Source organism: Stegodyphus dumicola, chromosome X1 (assembly GCF_044657685.1).
Source record: "Stegodyphus dumicola isolate Sdum_Otavi_A_Nest chromosome X1, ASM4465768v1".
Taxonomy (NCBI): domain Eukaryota; kingdom Metazoa; phylum Arthropoda; class Arachnida; order Araneae; family Eresidae; genus Stegodyphus; species Stegodyphus dumicola.
The window spans coordinates 69,835,508-69,851,199 of NC_140780.1; positions in this window are offsets into that span (position 1 = coordinate 69,835,508).

Genomic DNA, 15,692 nt, shown 5'->3' on the forward strand with positions numbered 1-15,692 from the left:
GTCAGAGAAGCAAAAACACAAAAGAGTGGAAGAAAAAACGTTAACATACCTTCACAGAAGCTTTTTCCAGGAGATATAGAAGCGTGTATCCACGTTGAGTGCCCCGCACAGACTGATTGGAAGATGAAACACGAGTGGTTTAAATAGCTAAGTGAGAGTTCTTTCTAGAAACTATTTGGAAGTGTTATTTTGATCATCGAGTCGACTGGGAAAAAATTCTCAGAGCTCAAAAAAAAATTCTGAGATGGAAAAAAAAAAAAAAACTTTTTGTTAATTTTTATCATGTCTTCTAGACATGATAAAAATTAACCCCCTTCTCTTTTTGTCTGGGAATGTTGTCTCCCACTTTCTAAAAATAGACCATGACTCATCCTTTCTTAAGAATACAATTCCAAGAAAAGAATGGGTTGGGATCTATTTTTAGAAACGGTGAGACAACATTCCCAGACAAAAAAGGGGGGTAGTTAATTTTTATCATGTCTAGAAAACATGATAAAAATTAACAAAAAGTTTTTTTTTTTTTTTTTTTTTTTTTTTTTTTTTTTTTACATCTCAGAATTTTTTTTCTGAGCTCTGAGAATTTTTTCCCAGTCCACTCGATGATCAAAACAAGACTTCCAAATTGTTTCTAGAAAGAACTCTCACTTAGCTATTTAAACCACTCCAGTTTCAGCTTCAGATCAGTCTGTGCTGGGCAGTCCACCTGGATATAGGCTTTTGGATACAAGAATGGTTTTTCTCAACTCGCAGAAATTTGTTTCCAACCGACTCGTTTTCACTTTCCCATTCAACTCGTCTCTGATCTATAAAAACATTCCGAGTTTCAGTTCAGTTCGGAACGGGCTGTTGGACACGCAATACAACAAGATGCTTCTCCTCCAGACCTGGAAAATACTTCCCTATTAGGAAGATAGAGATACATAAAAGATTTCAAAAGATATTCTTTAAAGTGACATTGGAAAAAGGAGAACGTTATCATCAACAATTTTGTTTTGCTATTGAAATGGGAGAAAGAAAAATCACTTCTAAACATGCAAGGAGTTTATATGGAGAAGGCTAAATGTTTCCAGCCGACGTGTGTCACTACTAGTTTTTTTTTCAAAAAAAAAAAAAAAACAGTGGATTCATTGTTATCGATAGAAGTATTTAGATTTCCAGTCTACAGTTCAAGGTGAAATATAATAGCCGGAATCTCTTCCACTTAAAGAAGATAACATATTCTATCCTTTTCAAATCTTCAAATTGAAAAGGGGTAAGTTTATGTCTTTCATTCATACTGTCCAGCTTTACTGTTTATTTGTCATTACATTAGTGATTTGTTTGACCATTTACATGATTTATCAAACACAACAAGCTAGATATTAGGAAAAATTATGTTTTTTTTTCTCCCTTCATGATATTCATTTTTCAAACATATATATTATTGATAAAGTTATTTCTTTTTCAATATCGTCAGATTCTGACACCCATTCAAAAAATCATTAATAATAATTTAATATCATTAATAAAATTTTGAAATCCTTTAGTATAAATCTTTTTTATCAATTTATAGTGAAATAAAAAGGATCCTAAAGTCCTAACCCTTCTATCATTATCCTATTACTTGATCAAGGTGCCTTGAGCGAGAAATGGGGTAATATGAAAGGGGTTAGGTTTTTATTCTCTTTTCTATTTTACGGTTAAAGGATATTCAAAAGGTTTATAGAAGCCCTATATTTTTTTAATCAATTTAATTTTTAGGTACCAAAAAAGGACTAGATTAAAAAAAATATAAGACGGAATCAAAAATAACATAGATAATAATGAATAATGAAGGGTTCGAATCAAGATGAATAATGAGGAATCCACAATTTTATCTGAAAGGAAAAGGAAAAAGAAGGCCTACATGAAACATTATTGGTCATTGGAAAGAGTAAAAGAAGCAAATCGATGGAGATTACGAGAAAGGAGAAGAGATCCAAATGTTCGATTCAAAGAGAGGGAATACCAACGAATGAGACGGTGGAAATGTTGGGAAAACTCTCTTCCTAAACATAGACACAAGTATGACAGTACAGTATTCATACCAAATCCGACAATGGAGGAATGTCAAATTATTATTAAACGTATGAATATTTCGGAAGCAACAAGAACTAACTATGAATTTTATTTTAATGAATTCTATGACTGGTATCGAAAACATGGTGATGGCATTAAATATCATTATAAGAGAGCATTAGAGGAATATGAAAAGTATCTGACTGAAGTAAAGAAGAAATCGCGCAATCAAGTGAAGAATAAACTCTGGTTTTTGTATCGCTTGTTAAGTGAGAAATGGGAACATCCAAAACAAACCAATATTAAAAGATGTCAAGGTCCTCTGCTTACATTAGATGACCTCAAAAAACTTAGAAAAATAGTTATAGATCGCTATGAATATGAAGAGATGGCTTTATTTATTCTTGTCATTCTTGAAACTGACTTAAAAGCAACTGAAATTTTAAAACTTCTGAACGAAACAGATCTTCGACGACATTATGCAGAAAAGAAATTGGCTTCGTCCAATATATGGGATCAACGTAATCGGTTTTTGTATGAATTTCTTGCTTGGGTTATTGCCGGCCCCCTTTTCCCTCGAAGATTAGATAGTTGCTCGAGAAGGTTAAAACGATTTTTTCGAAAGTATTTCCCGTATCGATCTTTTAATCCTTCCTATACCATCATTAAACGTTCTATGAAAATTACAAAGTATCGTAAACACATACGAGAAGAAGCTAAAAAGGAGATGGAATCAATAATAACGTAACAGCTTATTCTTTTACGTATCTCTATCTTCCTAATAGGGAAGTATTTTCCAGGTCTGGAGGAGAAGCATCTTGTTGTATTGCGTGTCCAACAGCCCGTTCCGAACTGAACTGAAACTCGGAATGTTTTTATAGATCAGAGACGAGTTGAATGGGAAAGTGAAAACGAGTCGGCTGGAAACAAATTTCTGCGAGTTGAAAAAAACCATTCTTGTATCCAAAAGCCTATATCCAGGTGGACTGCCCAGCACAGACTGATCTGAAGCTGAAACTGGAGTGGTTTAAATAGCTAAGTGAGAGTTCTTTCTAGAAACAATTTGGAAGTCTTGTTTTGATCATCGAGTGGACTGGGAAAAAATTCTCAGAGCTCAGAAAAAAAAAAAAAACTTTTTGTTAATTTTTATCATGTCTTCTAGACATGATAAAAATTAACTACCCCCTTTTTTGTCTGGGAATGTTGTCTCACCGTTTCTAAAAATAGATCCCAACCCATTCTTTTCTTGGAATTGTATTCTTAAGAAAGGATGAGTCATGGTCTATTTTTAGAAAGTGGGAGACAACATTCCCAGACAAAAAGAGAAGGGAGTTAATTTTTATCATGTCTAGAAGACATGATAAAAATTAACAAAAAGTTTTTTTTTTTTTTTTTTCATCTCAGAATTTTTTTTTTTTGAGCTCTGAGAATTTTTTCCCAGTCGACTCGATGATCAAAATAAGACTTCCAAATTGTTTCTAGAAAGAACTCTCACTTAGCTATTTAAACCACTCGTGTTTCAGCTTCCAATCAGTCTGTGCGGGACACTCAACGTGGATACACGCTTCTATCTCTCCTGGAAAAAGCTTCTGTGAAGGTATGTTAACGTTTTTTCTTCCACTCTTTTGTGTTTTTGCTTCTCTGACAGGTTTTTCCCCTTCTAGCCGATGTTATTATCCTATTCTATTGATGGTATTTACTATGTTGTTGACTTGTTTACGTTTAAAAATATTTTGCGGGGTGAGATTTGAGAGACCAGCTAAATAGATTTGCTTTACCATTTTGTTGATATTGTTTACCACGTTGTTTATTTGTGGACCGTTTCAATTTCTAAGAAAACCATTGCCCAGCCGACTCGATGGATGAGTCCTTACCCATTTATTCTTTTCGGAATTTCACTTTAGACGGGCTGTTCATTTAGCCTTCTTTAACTGTTTTTTGGAACCCAAGCGTATGTTGTTGTTTTCCCGAATTTTGAAGAAGAAAATAGTTTCCAACCTATTTTAAAATCCTTTCTAACTTTTTGAAAGAAGATGCGTTTGTAGGTTGTGAGACTAGATACCCTTTTCCATGTAGGAAGAAAAGCGGAACAGCTCTTCTTTTTAACCCGAAACCGACCCCAGTCGAATCTGTCTGCCTTTTCAACCTCTCTAGGGTCCACTCGACAGGTTGTGGGATTGGATGCCCCTTTCCCTCTTGAAAGAAAAGTAGTACGAATATTGTTTCCATCCCGAAAGAAGAATAATCTCCCTCCCATTGAATCCATCTTCCTTTCCAATCTCTCTAGGGTCAGCTCGATTGGTTTCGGGACTCGATGTCAATTGTAAATCCTATCATTTTTGAGATTTTGGGGTTGTAATAGTATCTTCAGAATTCTTAGGAGGAGCTAGGGATGACAGGTCTCCCTGCGTCTTACCGTAGTCAACTGTAAAACCCATCCATTTCGAGATTTCGTGGTTGTAACAGTATAATCAGACAGTCGGTCATAAAAGTATTCGAACACCGGTACCCATTCAGAAAATTTACTTTTCCGTTGAGAAACAAAATTGTCTCCAGAGTCCATCTTGGTTCGATAGAAAAAAAAACAAAAGGATGGCTCATGTTCAAAATTGGCTAGGTGTATGAAACAAAATACAACATGACCTATCTGGGTGAGATGGGAAACAAAATGGCTGCTCACGTGATCCATTATTGCGCTCATAGAAAACGCAAAGTGTGGCTGCGGCTCGTCTCGGTTCACGAAGAGTGAAAACCGAAAACGGTCTGCAGTGTCTATCTTTGTTGGATGAGAAAACAAAAGGATGGCTCATGTCCAATTTATTTAGGTGTGGGAAAACATATAACGTGACCTATCTGGATGAGATGTCTCCAGCGATCAAGTATAGACTTTTTCCCCATCTGCAATAGGTCACATCTATAAACAATTTTATTGAAATCTCCTCGAAATATAAGAAACAGCTAGCTCGTGAAATTGTAAGGTATTCCCAAAAAATTCCACTTCTTGAAGAAGGAAAAACATCCTAGCTGCAGATGAGGTAGAGAGAGAAAAAGCATGTTGCACTATGGAGAGCCCGCACGCTTCTGAACAGAAAACGTGGAATGCTTTTATAGAAAAGAGTTGAAAGTGAAAGTAAAAGCCGATTGAAAATTTTTCACTTGGTTGCCGACTGGGAAAAAATTTTCAGAGCTCAGAAAAAAATTCTGAGATGTAAAAAAAAAAAAAAAAAAAAAAAAAAAAAAAAACTTTTTGTTAATTTTTATCATGTCTTCTAGACATGATAAAAATTAACCCTACCCCCTTTTTGTGTGGGAATGTTGTCTCACTGTTTCTAAAAATAGACCATGACTCATTCTAGGAATTATATGTTTTAGAAAGGATGAGTCATGGTCTTTGGGTTTCTCCATTCCAAAGTAAACAAAGTGAAGACATCAAATTAATAGAAAAAAAAATAGAGTTTCTTTTTTTTTTTTTTTTTTTTTTTTTCAATTCTGGAAATATTTTTCCCATTGAACAGCCAAGAAATATTTCCAGCCAATACAATTTCATTTTTACTTTCACTTTCAATTCATTTCTTATATCTATAAGAACATTTCATGTTTCTGTTCAGATCAGTGTGGGTTGTTCAAGACGCAGCAACTCTACTCCATCCCACAACCAGGAAAAAAACAGCCCACTCAATCGCTGAAATGGATTAAAAATAAATTCTTTCATACATTTTTAAACCTCAAGAGTGTTAGCTGTCATGGAAAGAGCCTTTTTTTTCCCTGATCTCTAAGAAAATGTTTCCCAGCCCACTCAATCGCTGGAATGGATTAAAAATAAATTCTTTCATACATTTTTAAACCTCAAGAGTGTTAGCTGTCATGGAAAGAGCCTTTTTTTCCCCTGAGCTCTAAGAAAATGTTTCCCAGCAGACTCAATCGCTGAAATGGATTAAAAATAAATTCTTTCATACATTTTTAAAGCTTAAGCGTGTTAGCTGTCATGGAAAGAGCCTTTTTTCCCCTGAGCTCTAAGAAAATGTTTCCCAGCCCACTCAATCGCTGAAATGGATTAAAAATAAATTCTTTCATACATTTTTAAACCTCCAGAGTGTTAGCTGTCATGGAAAGAGCCTTTTTTCCCCTGAGCTCTGAGAAAATGTTTCCCAGCAGACTCAATCGCTGAAATGGATTAAAAATAAATTCTTTCATACATTTTTAAAGCTTAAGCGTGTTAGCTGTCATGGAAAGAGCCTTTTTTTCCCCTGAGCTCTGAGAAAATGTTCCCAGCAGACTCAATCGCTGAAATGGATTAAAAATAAATTCTTTCATACATTTTTAAACCTCAAGAGTGTTAGTTCTCATGGAAAGAGCCTTTTTTCCCCTGAGCTCTGAGAAAATGTTTCCCAGCAGACTCAATCGCTGAAATGGATTAAAAACAAATTCTTTCATACATTTTTAAACCTCAAGAGTGTTAGCTGTCATGGAAAGAGCCTTTTTTCCCTTGAGCTCTAAGAAAATGTTTCCCAGCAGACTCAATCGCTGAAATGGATTAAAAACAAATTTTTTCATACATTTTTAAAGCTTAAGCGTGTTAGCTGTCATGGAAAGAGCCTTTTTCCCATAAGCTCTAAGAAAATTTTTCCCAGCAGACTCAATCGCTGAAATGGATTAAAAATAAATTCTTTCATACATTTTTAAACCTCAACAGTGTTAGCGGTCATGGAAAGAGCCTTTTTTCCCCTGAGCTCTGAGAAAATGTTTCCCAGCAGACTCAATCGCTGAAATGGATTAAAAATAACTTCTTTCATACATTTTTAAAGCTCAAGCGTGTTAGCTGTCATGGAAAGGGCCTTTTTTTCCCCAGCCCACTCAATCGCTGAAATGGATTAAAAATAACTTCTTTCATACATTTTTAAAGCTCAAGCGTGTTAGCTGTCATAGAGCTGCAGATGAGGTAGAGAGGGAAAAAGCATGTTGCACCATGGAGAGCCCGCACGGTTCTGAACAGAAAACGTGGAATGCTTTTATAGAAAAGAGTTGAAAGTGAAAGTAAAAGCCGATTGGAAATTTTTCACTTGGTTGCCGACAAGGAAAAAATTTTCAGAGCTCAGAAAAAAATTCTGAGATGTAAAAAAAAAAAAAAAATTTGTTAATTTTTATCATGTCTTCTAGAGATGATAAAAATTAACCCTACCCCCCTTTTGTGTGGGAATGTTGTCTCACTGTTTCTAAAAATAGACCATGACTCATTCTAGGAATTATGTGTTTTAGAAAGGATGAGTCATGGTCTTTGGGTTTCTCCATTTCAAAGTAAACAAAGTGAAGACATCAAATTAATAGAAAAAAAAGGAAGAGTTTTTTTTTTTCAGTTCTGGAAATATTTTTCCCATTCAACAGCCAAGAAATATTTCCAGCCAATACAATTTCATTTTTACTTTCACTTTCAATTCATTTCTTATATCTATAAGAACATTTCATGTTTCTGTTCAGATCAGTGTGGGTTGTTTAAGATGCAGCAACTCTACTCCATCCCACAACCAGGAAAAAAAGATGTTCTTTCATGAGGAATTCTTTTGGCTTTCGAAAACAATGATGACATGATGATTGTAATACATTTCGGTTCTCATGTCCCATGCTTGAACTCAGAATTATTTCCAGAAATCTGAAAATTTTTCCTAGTCAGCTCGATAACCCAGCTTTCGTATATTTATTTTTAAGCCACTCGAGTTTCGACTTCCCATCTGTGTGTGCTGTGCATTCAACCTGGAGACACATTCCCTGAGCTCTAAGAAAATGTTTCCCAGCCCACTCAATCCCTGAAATGGATTAAAAATAAATTCTTTCATACATTTTTAAACCTCAAGCGTGTTAGGTGTGATGGAAAGAGCCTTTTTTCAACTGAGTTCTAAGAAAATGTTTCCCAGCAGACTCAATCGCTGAAATGGATTAAAAATAAATTTGTTCCTATATTTTTAAAGCTCAAGAGTGTTAGCTCTCATGAAAAGGGCCTTTTTTTTCCCAGCCCACTCAATAGCTGAAATGAATTAAAAGAAATTCTTTCATACATTTTTAAACCTCAAGAGTGTTAGCTGTCATGGAAAGAGCCTTTTTTCCCCTGAGCTCTAAGAAAATGTTTCCCAGCCCACTCAATCGCTGAAATGGATTAAAAATAAATTTGTTCCTATATTTCTAAAGCTCAAGAGTGTTAGCTCTCATGAAAAGGGCCTTTTTTTCCCCCAGCCCACTCAATAGCTGAAATGAATTAAAAACAAATTCTTTCATACATTTTTAAACCTCAAGAGTGTTAGCTGTCATGGAAAGAGCCTTTTTTCCCTGAGCTCTAAGAAAATGTTTCCCAGCCCACTCAATCGCTGAAATGGATTAAAATCAAATTCTTTCATACATTTTTAAAGCTCAAGCGTGTTAGCTGTCATGGAAAGGGCCTTTTTTTTCCAGCCCACTCAATCGCTGAAATGGATTAAAAATAACTTCTTTCATACATTTTTAAAGCTCAAGAGTGTTAGCTGTCATGGAAAGGGCCTTTTTTTTCCAGCCCACTCAATCGCTGAAATGGATTAAAAATAACTTCTTTCATACATTTTTAAAGCTCAAGCGTGTTAGCTGTCATGGAAACTGAAATTTATGTCATGGTTTGTGTCTCACACGTCGTCAACGGTATGGTTTGAGGTGAAAATTGAAAACCCGGTATGAAAAATCTCTTTAAGTTCACTTTAGAAGAAGCTGTGGGATAGAGAGATTTCGTCATGGAAAAATGTCTTTCAATGTCCGTCATGGGAAAATGTCTTTCAATGTCCGTCATGGAAAAATGTCTTTCAATATCATGACATCTCCTTTCAAATAGGATTGAAGGATTTTTCTTAAACTATGTTGAAATTTTGATCCATCCAAATTACAGATGGGAAATTCTGATCCATGGATGGATCATCCAATTTCGCTAGAACCTGATAAACGGTTGCTGATGAAATCCAAACGAGGGGCCCTAGCTTTTCAAACGGGAAACATTTTCCCCTAAACGTATTAATGATTTCTATTCTGTGAGACATTAAAAAGTGGAAAGAAACTTGTGTTCACAGAAGCTCTTTCTAGAAGAATGTTCCTGGGTCCAGATGAGATAGAGAAAGAGAAAAAGCATGTTGCACCTTGGATAGCCCGCGCAGTTCTGAAGAGAAAACGTCGAATAGTTTTATAGAAAAGCGTTGAAAGTGAAAGTAAAAGCCAAATCGTCTTGGCTGGAAAATTTTCACTTGGTTGCCGACTGGGAAAAAATTTTCAGAGCTCAGAAAAAAATTCTGAGATGTAAAAAAAAAAAAAAAAAAAAAAAAAAAAAACTTTTTGTTAATTTTTATCATGTCTTCTAGACATGATAAAAATTAACCCTACCCCCCTTTTGTGTGGGAATGTTGTCTCACTGTTTCTAAAAATAGACCATGACTCATTCTAGGAATTATATGTTTTAGAAAGGATGAGTCATAGTCTTTGGATTTCTCCATTCCAAAGTAAACAAAGTGAAGACATCAAATTAATAGAAAAAAAGGAAGAGTTTTTTTTTTTTTTTTCAGCTCTGGAATTATTTTCCCATTCAACAGCCAAGAAATATTTCCAGCCAATACAATTTCCTTTTTACTTTCACTTTCAGTTCATTTCTTATATCTATAAAAACATTTCATATTTCTCTTCAGATCAGTGGGGGTTGTTCAAGATGCAGCAACTCTACTCCATCCCACAACCAGGAAAAAAAGATGTTCTTTCATGAGGAATTCTTTTGGCTTTCGAAAACAACGTGGACATGATGATTGTAATATATTTCTGTTCTCATGTCCCATGCTTGAACTCAGAATTATTTCCAGAGCTCTGAGAATTTTTCCTAGTCACTCGATGACACAAATTTCGTATATTTATTTTTTAAGCCACTCGAGTTTCGACTTCCCATCCGTGTGTGCTGTGCATTAAACCTGGAGACACATTCCCTGAGCTCTAAGAAAATTTTCCGAGCCCACTCAATCGCTGAAATAGATTAAAAATAAATTGTTTCATACATTTTTAAAGCTCAAGCGTGTTAGGTATCATGGAAAAGGCCTTTTTTTTCCCCTGAGCTCTATGAAAATGTTTCCCAGCCCCCTCAATCGCTGAAATGGATTAAAAATAAATTCTTTCATACATTTTTAAAGCTCAAGAGTGTTAGGTATCATGGAAAGAGCTTTTTCTTTTCACAGCCCACTCAATCGCTGAAATGGATTAAAAATAAATTCTTTCATACATATTTAAAGCTCAAGCGTGTTAGCTGTTATGGAAAGAGCCTTTTTTTCCCAGCCCACTCAATCGCTGAAACGGATCAAAAATAAATTCTTTCATACATTTGTTTAAACCTCAAGACTGTTAGCTGTCATGGAAACTGAAATTTATGTCACGGTTTGTGTGTCACACGTCGTCAACGGTATGGTTTGAGATGAAAATTGAAAACCCGGTATGAAAAATCTCTTTAACTTCACTTTAGAAGAAGGTGTGGGATAGAGAGATTTCGTCATGGGAAAATGTCTTTCAATGTCCTTCATGGTAAAATGTGTTTCAATATCATGTCATCTCCTTTCAAATAGGATTGAAGGATTTTTCTTAAACTATGTTGAAATCTTGATGCATAAAAACCACGGATGGGAAATTCTGATTTTTGGATGGATCATCCAATTTCGCTAGACCCTGATAAACGGTTGCTGATGAAATCCAAACAAGGGGTCCTAGCTTTTCAAATGGGAAACATTTTCCCCTAAACGTATTAATGATTTCTATTCTGTGAGACATTAAAAAGTGGAAAGAAACTTGTGTTCACAGAAGCTCTTTCTAGAAGAATGTTCCTGGGTCCAGATGAGATAGAGAAAGAGAAAAAGCATGTTGCACCTTGGATAGCCCGCGCAGTTCTGAAGAGAAAACGTCGAATAGTTTTATAGAAAAGCGTTGAAAGTGAAAGTAAAAGCCAAATCGTCTTGGCTGGAAAATTTTCACTTGGTTGCCGACTGGGAAAAAATTTTCAGAGCTCAGAAAAAAATTCTGAGATGTAAAAAAAAAAAAAAACAAAAAAAAACTTTTTGTTAATTTTTATCATGTCTTCTAGACATGATAAAAATTAACTTTACCCCCCTTTTGTGTGGGAATGTTGTCTCACTGTTTCTAAAAATAGACCATGATTCATTCTAGGAATTATATGTTTTAGAAAGGATGAGTCATAGTCTTTGGATTTCTCCATTCCAAAGTAAACAAAGTGAAGACATCAAATTAATAGAAAAAAAGGAAGAGTTTTTTTTTTTTTTTCAGCTCTGGAATTATTTTCCCATTCAACAGCCAAGAAATATTTCCAGCCAATACAATTTCATTTTTACTTTCACTTTCAGTTCATTTCTTATATCTATAAAAACATTTCATATTTCTCTTCAGATCAGTGGGGGTTGTTCAAGATGCAGCAACTCTACTCCATCCCACAACCAGGAAAAAAAGATGTTCTTTCATGAGGAATTCTTTTGGCTTTCGAAAACAACGTGGACATGATGATTGTAATATATTTCTGTTCTCATGTCCCATGCTTGAACTCAGAATTATTTCCAGAGCTCTGAGAATTTTTCCTAGTCACTCGATGACACAAATTTCGTATATTTATTTTTTAAGCCACTCGAGTTTCGACTTCCCATCCGTGTGTGCTGTGCATTAAACCTGGAGACACATTCCCTGAGCTCTAAGAAAATTTTCCGAGCCCACTCAATCGCTGAAATAGATTAAAAATAAATTGTTTCATACATTTTTAAAGCTCAAGCGTGTTAGGTATCATGGAAAGAGCCTTTTTTTCCCCTGAGTTCTAAGAAAATGTTTCCCATGCCCCTCAATCGCTGAAATGTATTAAAAAAAATAGTTTCATACATTTTTAAAGCTCAAGCGTGTTAGGTATCATGGAAAAGGCCTTTTTTTTCCCCTGAGCTCTATGAAAATGTTTCCCAGCCCCCTCAATCGCTGAAATGGATTAAAAATAAATTCTTTCATACATTTTTAAAGCTCAAGAGTGTTAGGTATCATGGAAAGAGCTTTTTCTTTTCACAGCCCACTCAATCGCTGAAATGGATTAAAAATAAATTCTTTCATACATATTTAAAGGTCAAGCGTGTTAGCTGTTATGGAAAGAGCCTTTTTTTCCCAGCCCACTCAATCGCTGAAACGGATCAAAAATAAATTCTTTCATACATTTGTTTAAACCTCAAGACTGTTAGCTGTCATGGAAACTGAAATTTATGTCACGGTTTGTGTGTCACACGTCGTCAAGGGTATGGTTTGAGATGAAAATTGAAAACCCGGTATGAAAAATCTCTTTAACTTCACTTTAGAAGAAGGTGTGGGATAGAGAGATTTCGTCATGGGAAAATGTCTTTCAATGTCCTTCATGGTAAAATGTGTTTCAATATCATGTCATCTCCTTTCAAATAGGATTGAAGGATTTTTCTTAAACTATGTTGAAATCTTGATGCATAAAAACCACGGATGGGAAATTCTGATTTTTGGATGGATCATCCAATTTCGCTAGACCCTGATAAACGGTTGCTGATGAAATCCAAACAAGGGGTCCTAGCTTTTCAAATGGGAAACATTTTGCCCTAAAAGGAGGAATGATTTCTATTCTGTGAGACGTCAAAAATTGGAAAAAAGCTTGTGTTCACAGAAGCTCTTTCTAGAAGAGTGGTCCTGGGTCCAGATGAGGTAGAGAGAGAAAAAGCATGCTGCACCTTGGACAGCCCGCACAGTTCTGAACAGAAAACGTAGAATACTTTTATAGAAAAGTGTTGAAAGTGAAAGTAAAAGGCAAATCGTCTTGGCTGGAGAATTTTCACTTGGTTGCCGACTGGGAAAAAATTTTCAAAGCTCAGAAAAAAAAATTTGAGATGTAAAAAAAAAATAAAATAAAAAAAAATAAATAAAAATAAAAAAAAACTTTTTGTTAATTTTTATCATGTCTTCTAGACATGATAAAAATTAACCCTACCCTCCTTTTGTGTGGGAATGTTGTCTCACTGTTTCTAAAAATAGACCATGTATACCAATATACGACAAACGGACTTGAACGCCTGTTCTCAGTATGTAGCTATACAAATTTGAAGGTAAAATAAAAAAAAAGACATCTTTTTGGGGAAAAGGGAGTAAATTTGTATAGGAATATACTACAAACGGAATTTAAGGCCTGTTTTCAGTATATAGCTATACAAATTGGAAGGTAAAAAAAAATAAAAAAAGACATCTTTTTTTTTTCGGGGGGGGGAAGGCAGTGAATTTGTATAGGAATATACTAAAAACGGACTTTAAAGCCTGTTTTCAGCATATAGCTATACAAATTGGAAGGTAAAAAAAAAGTAAAAAAAAGACATCTTTTTTTTTTCGGGGGGGAAGGCAGTGAATTTGTATAGGAATATACTACAAACGGACTTTAAAGCCTGTTTTCAGCATATAGCTATACAAATTGGAAGGTAAAAAAATAAAAAAGACATCTTTTTGCTGGGAAATTAAGTGAATTTGTATAGGAATATACTACAAACTGTCTTTAATGCCTGTTCTCAGTATATAGCTATACAAATTGGAAGGTAAAAAAAAAAAAAAAAAAAAAAAAAGATATCTTTTTTGGGGAAAAGGAGTGAATTTGTATAGGAATATACTACAAGAACATCAAAAAAAGAACATCATGGGTCCAAGAATTGAAACTGAAAGTCCAAAAACGAAATGTTAACGACTGGGAAGAAAATTTTCAAAGCTGAAAAAAGATTTAAAAAAAAATATATATATATATATACTTCCTTTTTCTTTCTTAATTTGATGTCTTCATTCTTTTGACCTTGTAGAAATAAAAAAAGTGAAGACATCAAATTAAGAAAGAAAAAAGAATGTTTTTTTTTTTTTTTTTTTTTTTTTTTTTTTTTTTTTTTTTTAAATGTGTGAAAATTTTTCCAGAGCTCTGAGAATTTTTCCCAGTCGGTTTCTAGAAGCAACTCGTTAATGTATTTAAACCACTCGCGTTTCAGTTTCAGATCAGTCTGTGCTGTGCACTCAACGTGGATACACGCTTCTCACTCTCCTGGGAAGAGCTTCTGTGAAGGTATGTGAACATTTTGTTCTTATTCTTTTGTATTTCATAGACTACAAATAGTTATTGAGTCACCCATTTTATAGAAATGTATTCTTATTTCCTTTCAATACTTTGAGGTAGGGTAAAATTTTCCCCCGTGCTACTGTTTTTGCTTTTCAAGGCTAGAAATGTTTTACTCAATAGCTGTTTTTATAGAAAACATGCTATTATATCGTATACTGATATATTTTGTGAAACTTTAACAAATCCTTTTCAACAAAGCAAGATCATGTGATCCACAGCTGGCTAGACTCGTCAGTGTAATCGGATCACGATTGTTCCATCCTATACTGATATATTTTGTGAAACTTTAACAAATTCCTTTCAAGAAGCCAAAATCTCGTGATCCACAGCTGCCTAGACACGTCAGTGTAATCGGATCACGATTGTTCCATCCTATACTGATATATTTTGTGAAACTTTAACAAATTCCTTTCAAGAAGCCAAGATCTCGTGATCCACAGCTGACTCCATTAGTCAGGAAAAACGGATCACGATTTTATCAATCGTATACTGATATATTTTGTGAAACTTTAACAAATCCCTTTCAACAGGGCAAGATCTCGTGATCCATAGCTGGCTAGAGCAGTCAGGATCAATGGATTACGATTGTCCCATCGTATACTGATATATTTTGTGAAACTTTAACAAGGCAAGATCTCGTGATCCACAGCTGGCTAGACTAGTCAGGATTAACGGATCACGATTTTATCAATCGTATACTGATATATTTTGTGAAACTTCTTTAACAAATCCTTTTCAAGAAGGCAAGATCTCGTGATCCACAGCTGGCTAGAGCAGTTAGTATAATCGGATCACGACTGTTCCCTCGTATACTGATATATTTTGTGAAATTTTAACAAATGACTTTCAAGAAGGCAAGATCTCGTGATCCACAGCTGACTAGACTTGTCAGAATTAACGGATCACGATAGTTCCATTGTATACTGATATATTTTGTGGAACTTTAACAAATTGTTTTCAACAAGGCAAGATCCTGTGATCCACAGCTGACTCCATCAGTCAGGATAACGGATCATGATTTTTTTCAATCGTATACTGATATATATTTTGTATATTTTGTGAAACTTTAACAAATCCTTTTCAAAAAAGGCAAGGTCTTGTGATCCACAGCTGACTCCATCAGTCAGGATAACGGATCACGATGGTTCCATCTTATACTGATATATATTTTGTGAAACGTTAACAAATGACTTTCAAGAAGGCAAGATCATGTGATTCAATAGAATTGTTCAATCGTATACTGGCATATTCTGATAAAACAACAGAATGATCCAATTTTGAATACGATCCCAATATGTTTTTATAAAATCCATTTCATATCTTGTAAAACGTGAACGACTGACTTTGAAGCTGGCTGCATGGGTGTTTTTTTTTCGTGGTTTTTCCCCATGTGTAACGTGAATACGAGCCAGTTTCCCTTCCAAAGTCCTCCACGAAGGCATTTCTTAAGGCAAATAGCCCTCAAATGCTTTACCGTCCT